Raw genomic sequence first — 7,664 nt, 5'->3', positions numbered from 1 at the left:
TGACAGTATGCCATTTTGTGCTATAAATTATAACAAGTTTAGAGTACTGTATTTTTGGGGAACATTTTACAAGAAATGTTACATTGTTTTTATATTTAGCTAAATGCTAATAAGTTTATTTATTTAAAAATATCATGAATCCAATTATTTGCTTTTAGTTGTATTGTTACAAAATATTAATATAATATACTTCTAGGGCTCTAGCATAGTAGCATCGCTAGCATCTAGCATTTGGTTTAGGGGCTTAGTGTTCGAAATTTGAATGATTTTTTCGTTACGTAGAATAATTGAATAATATAATATAATTGTATACTTTTATAGTATGTACTATACACAGTAAATCACATGTTTTTTATACCTAGTAATTTATAACAGAAATGTACAGATTTTAGTGATATGTGCGTATCAATACATAGTAGTATATTAGTATGTTATATATAATATATAGCCTATATAAACACTTTACATTTGAGAAATTTATCAAAAATACATTAGACGGCTCACACTGAAGTAATTAAAACAGTAGTCTTCATTAAAATTAATATCCAAATTTTTATTTTTTACATAAAATTCTCTTATCAAATAATGTGTTTGATAAAAATACCAGAAATAAAGTTCTTTCGTTTGATTTTTTGGTCATTGTCTTTCTTGAAAAACATGTTAGACTCTAAAACTTACTATCGAAGTATCGAACAAGAGAAGCTCCAAATTGATAAGATGATAATACATACAAATAAATGAAGCTATTTTATAGGAAAGAATTTGAAAATGTCCTGCACACGGAGGAGGCAGCTGACTCCCCTGCGAGATTTCCCGTTTCCTCAAAATTGTATATTATACATACCAATTTTTGATAATATTTAAAAAAAATGTTCAAATGTTCAATATTGGTATATTGGTACCAGTGGTACATATGCTATTTGAAAATAGTAAATATTTTTAAAAATATTATTAAAATAATAATATTAAAATCCACAATTTGTGTGACGTCACATACGTTAGCAATCCTTATCAAAATTTAATTTTGAATCCAAACAAAACAAAATACTCATTTAAAATGTATGAAAAAGTAATAGAAATTTTTAAAACATTAGACCCTACCACTAAACGACGTATATGGAACTTTAATAAAACTATTAACTATTTTAAAAGTTGTTCATATTATGTTTTATTATTTATTAATTTTTTTTATTATGTATTCTTAATTATTTTTTATCATGTCTTCTTGATCATTAAAGATATTATTATTAAAAAGGAGGCTTATTTAAAACTCCTTTGGTAATTTTATGTTTAACCTAACTCTTAACCATATAGAACAATACCATGGTCTAATATAACCCTATACTTGATTTTGTGTGAGGATTTATTTTGAATATTGTTGTTTCACATCAAGGTCTTAGCTGGGAAAAATCTGGGGGAAGGGGTTTGGAATCTGGAACTCTTTAGCTAAGGTATTGCCTCCCCTGCCAAGAAGACCTGCGCACGCTTATGCCTGGATACACTTATTAATTTAACTAAAGACAATGCATACATATAATTCAACCACTTATTGAAAATTTTGAACAACCATTAAATGTTACAAAACTTACAAAGTTAATTTTTAATATTTTCTCCAGAAAGTAATGGATCAAAAATATCTAACTAACTAACTTTTTTGCAGTTTAATCAGAATATGAAGAACTTTTTAAAATATGCAATAAAGAAAATTGTAGTTCAATTAAATCTCTAAATGAAGTTATACATAAATGATAATTTAATTTTTAACTTGGTTCTCACAAATTTATATACCTATAAAAACGCTATTATTTATAAAATGTAAATTCAATATAGGTACAACGCAACAATATTTCACGTTAAATATTATTAACTATTATTATGAAAATCGTTTATTCGTCGTAATTATTAATTTAAACGCTCATGGCTTTCAAAGCGATTTCAAGTGTCTTATCAGTAGGTAATTTACAAAGTTTTAAAAAAAAAAAATCATTACGACTCAAATTTGACGCCCCTGAAATATTACTGCAGTAAGCACATGCCGCTTACTTTGTTTATTGGGAAATTTGCCACTGGTCACTTTATGTTTATCCAATAAATTATATTATATCCACCCCCCCCCTAAAAGAAAATCATAACTTCGTCACTGATCATATCCCTATTTATCAAAATCATTAATCAGTTATCAGTTCAAGTAGTTCAACACTAATTAGTATTTAGTTGACAAATATTAATAATAATATTATTATTATTATTATTATTGTATTTTTTAAATATCCTTTCTGGAAAGATTAAATCGCCCACTATTCTATCCTTTATTAGTTTTAAAATTCCACAACGATTTGCTCGACATTCTGTCCCCTTTTCCATTCCACCATACTCCACAAACTATATGTTAAATGAACCTATTTGACGTATAATATGTCCTTTGCCAATATGGACCCCCTTCACTTTTTTAAATTATTAATAATTATATTGTTAAATATTGTTATATAATATCTTTGTAAAATTAGTACATATTTATTCTTGTTATTAGTTATATGTAAATGTGTTATGCATTATTATTTAAAGGGTTGTTTCAGTCCATCAAATCTTAAATCTTAATACGAGTACCTAAATAAATAAATATTATTTGTATAGGTATTTGTATTTCGTATTCATATATAGCACCACCTATATAACGGACTACGGAGTAGCAGACAAATAGACAATACTACAATAGTAAAGTGACCAGCGTTATTGCCGAATGACTGTCTTATATCATCGTGGCGTCGCCAGTGTAACAGACGATATTTATCCCTGGACCCTGGTCATTTTTAACCTCCGGAAAATATATTCTAGGTTTACCAGGAGTAAATATATATTAGGATATTTTAATATCCTCTGAAAGTAAAAGTCTCGTTTTAGGAAGGTATGAATATACTGGGACATATTTACCCTCAAGGAATGTCAATATTTCCTAATATATATTATTTACTCCTGTCTCCTGAGTCCTGGTAACTATAACCTAGAATATATTTATCAGGGGAAGTAATAACGATTAACAGATTAAGTGTAATAGAATCCTGGAACACCGGTTAAAAATCCAATAACGACCATTACCAATGTTACTATGTTAGTATGTTACCATGCATATAGTGTAGAAGGGCATCAGAAAACCACTAAACCACTGCTCTTAATTTTTATATTGTGAAATCAACATGGTGATTATATATAAATATATATATATATATATTTATCACACCCCGAGACATTTTAATTCTTGCGTTAGCCCCTTTATTTTTATATAAATATATAAGGTACCTACAAGTATAATAACTATTATATACAACAAATTATAACAATGAAAATAATGAAACATTTACCACGTACCCTGTATATATATATATATATTTTTTTTTAAATGTGTATGCACATATTATACCTTTGACAATAATATTATGCACACGAATCAGTTCAACGATGCGTAAAAATGACACAAAAGGTACCTACGACCCACCGATGCTTTTGATGTTTTATTATTATTTATTATTCTATAAGTATACCGCGAGTAGGTATATATTATAATATATAGTATATTGTATATATGTACCTAAATGCGGCTTTAATTTGAGCTGAGTATAGGTAGATATCATTTTATAATAAATACATTGAGTAAATATTATATTTAACAGTTTTTTTTTATCACTCAACCGTTTTATTTCTGGTTTAGCCGGTTTAGGTATAAATTATCTATTTGGTATCTTAAATTCTTAACTGATATCTATCTTTTGGTTAGTACCCATTGTCGTTTATAGATTTTGAATATTTACAAATAATAAATGTCTGTACATATAATGTTATATAAAATATATTATTAATTATTATCAGTACCGGCGGAGGATCAGCATTATTTTATGACAGTAATAGATAAATGATCTAGAACTCGTTACCCGAGACCCCAAGTCGTCTTGAAAGTGTATAGTGGCAATTTATCATTATCAAATACTTGACATTTTAAATGCATTACAAGAAGTATCAAACACAATATTACTATATTATATATTTATATAGGTAGGTAGTCAAGAGGACTTTCACACGTGCATCATAGTAAAATCTAGTATCTACCCATTTTGCTTCCATCAGTACGGAAGTGAAGCGATAAGGTTATAAAAAGAGATTTTAATTCAATGTAAAGTGTACGTGAATCGACCAGCTGGCCACTTTTTTCAATTTAATTATAGTTGTTTTTTAAATCATAGATCACGTATTCACGTTTACAAAAATGTACAAACTTTTAAATTAAATTTAGGAAGTATAAAAAAAAATGGCTTAGCCGGTAGATACCATCATGTTAACAGAATCTGAATTTGTTTTTAAAATCTCTGTCTTTTCAGTCACTGCATTCATTATATTATTGAGTATAAAGTGAAAATAAAAAATATGGACAATTTCTCTATGTTACTGTTACACGTGTCATCGTGACATCGTGTCAAAAATAGAAACAAAAATATCGGTACCCGATCCTCTTAATAATTATTGATTAATAAAGTCAATAAAGGTATCCAAATTAACAAGCAGAATATAAGCAGGTCATACAAGGTCGTTGAAATTTTTTTTCGATATCATGTAAATTTGAATACAACAAATTTACAAATTACTAAAACTTTTAATTTTAGATTGCTTTTTAACACATACCTATTTTAGTATTTTTTACAATATGTATTAATTAAATGTTCTAATTAATTATAGTAGATTAGATTTATAAATATATAATATATGTGCGAATGTGCGATGTGCCATGCACATTAAATATACCTATAGGTACCTATATGTTTTAAAAACAAATAACTGTTAATGCATCTTTTAAATTAATAGTACCTATTAAGTACAAATTTTAATTGCAATGTATATCTACTAATATTACATGCCATTAAAAAATGTAGGTATGTTATTATATATATAGGTAGTATCTTATTACAATTAATATTTGTTTCTATATTAGGTATATGATTTCTTATTATGAATGAAATAATTTATTTAAACTGTATAAAGTCATAATTAATTTAACGGAAAATGTACTATTTTTTAAAAATTGTCAGCTTCATTAATTTAATGAAATCAATAACCTGAATACAACGAATTGACTTCATTGGATCAAAATCATACCCGTTTTTCATTGATTTAACATGCGTTTTTCATTAATTAAATTACATTTTTTCTGAGTGTATAGATAGTTGCGCCAATCGAATCAAGTTTATAATTTAGAGAAGTTAAAATGAAAATTGTCCACTATTTTTCAGCATAACCGTAAAAAGGGAAAAAATAAAGAAAAATGAGAATTTTCACATAAATTAATCTTTTACTATAGATCTTTCTTATAGATGATATGTAAAAATATTCAAAAATTTAAAATACATCTGACAAAATTTGTTAAAATCGCGAAAATTTATAAATTATTTTGCCGTTGAAAATGTGAAGATACTAAGATGTGCAATTTTTATAGTAAAGGATTGACAATTTAATAGATACAATATGAAAGAAAAAAATTCCTTATGAGTACTTCATACTGAAATAAAAAAATGAAATTGATTTTTTTTATATAAATCTATTAAATTCAAATTCAAAAGAAAATATATACTTATTTAAAATTAAAATATAAAGAAATAACGATATTCATTATTTTTTATAGATTATTATAGCTCAAAAACATTCATTATTCACGAGTATGTACCTAATACCTATGTCTAACTTTTACGTATTTTACTATATTATTTTATACACACACTGTGTGCTGTGAAGCAGAGAAGTTATATGACGCAAGTTCGATTAGAGTTAATAATGTTAGTTGAACAGGAATTGGTATCTGAATTAGATCTAAAAGACATAATTGAAGAGTTCAAACAAATACACAACGGCGACTAAAACTTTAATTATTTTAAATTTTGTAACTGACACATATATATTATATAATATTGTATTTATTATTTATATATGATTTTATTTTAATTGTTTACCTACTGAAATCCATTATATACAATCTGAAATAGGGACAACATTATTTTTTCGTATTAGTTATTATAATAATGACGAATTAAAAAATAACAAAAATTGTTCAAAAAGGGGGAAGGCTAAGGGGCTTTAGCTAGGTTGCACCCTCTGCGTCAAAGGTCTGGACACGTCTATGACACACAGTGATATTTTCAAAATAATTAAAAATATATTCGACAAAAATAAATTCAAGGTAGGTACATAGTATATACCTACTGTATATTATATTATTTATATTATACAAATAATAAAATAAATTACTTTATCTAATTTATAGAAATAAATGATAATAACAAAAAACCATAATGTAAAATATGATTAGTTATTTATTCTGATTCCTAAATGTCTCATAGACTGTCTGTGATAAGAATCGTGTTTGTAATTTAAATTTAATACATTCATCACAGTAATCCACTCAACACCTATTTATACCGTACAGCGGAGTACCTAGTACCCATTTTCCCACTTTTTATGTTACTCACTGATAATATTATTTTATTAAGTTTGTACATATATTATAATATAATTTTTTAAATGTATATAATTTGTTTTTTTAAATTTCTTATAAGTTATAACCAAAATTGTATAAATAACTTAATTTTTAATAATTTCAATTTTTTCGCTTGCCATTGTTTCATCGTTCACCACCCTTACTTTATACTTTATAGATATAATATTTGTATAATACCTACACTTATTTTGGTTTGTAATCATTTTTAAATGATTACTTTTTAGTAAGATTTAGTTTAAATTTCACAAATGAATAAAAATATAAACCGTGGATTAAGATATATAATTAAGAATATCTTAATTCGTGATATTAATCAAAAATTAATTAAAATAGTAGATACTGAAAAGAAACATCTACTCTCTTTCACGAACTTACATTAAACATCTAGGCTCTATATTCTAGAGGAGTAGGTAGATAGAACAGGAATGGAATAATAAAATTTAAAACTATTGAAGTATTGCTCTTTTGTTTTTTCTGGATACGTTCTATAATGTGTTGGTGATGCACACAGGAGATTAGTGTATAGTGTATACCTAGCCGTATTATAGGTACGCGTACGTTTTCGAAATGAAAAATATTTTTCGGTCGTGGGAAAATGCTTAGCGCACGCGCAGACGCACAGTTGTCTCCAGATTCTGGAGAACTGATAGACAAGACATTATAGACGCGTATGGGTCATGGGACAATATGGGTATGGCATGTCACCACTATGTCTATATTATAGTCACATTACACTGAAATCCATTGGCGCATGCGCGAGGCACGACCTTTTCGAATTACTGTAGAATTAATTTATGTACCTAATAGCCAATAGGTTTTCAACGACTCAGTTTTTCCGAGGAGATCGCGCGTCTTGTCAAATATGGAAAAAAGAAAAGCACACGATAAAAATATAAATACATACGTCCCTCGGACGTCAGCTACACGTAAAATCGTGAGTGAGCGAAGGGAATCCTTATGACCCCCCACCTCCCCTTACGGGCTGCCTTCGCAGGAAGTATCGTAGACATAATCTCTTTTCTACGGACGTGTCTCTTGTGTGATGTGATTAGTGATTGTAGTGATTACGTACGTTCTGCTATTATCATTTTCGAATTTCAAAACGATGTAGCGCACACACGCACGCACT

Source organism: Rhopalosiphum padi, chromosome 4, assembly GCF_020882245.1.
Source record: "Rhopalosiphum padi isolate XX-2018 chromosome 4, ASM2088224v1, whole genome shotgun sequence".
Classification (NCBI taxonomy): domain Eukaryota; kingdom Metazoa; phylum Arthropoda; class Insecta; order Hemiptera; family Aphididae; genus Rhopalosiphum; species Rhopalosiphum padi.
The sequence above is the reverse complement of the archived record's forward strand: the minus strand, read 5'-3'. Positions refer to the sequence as shown.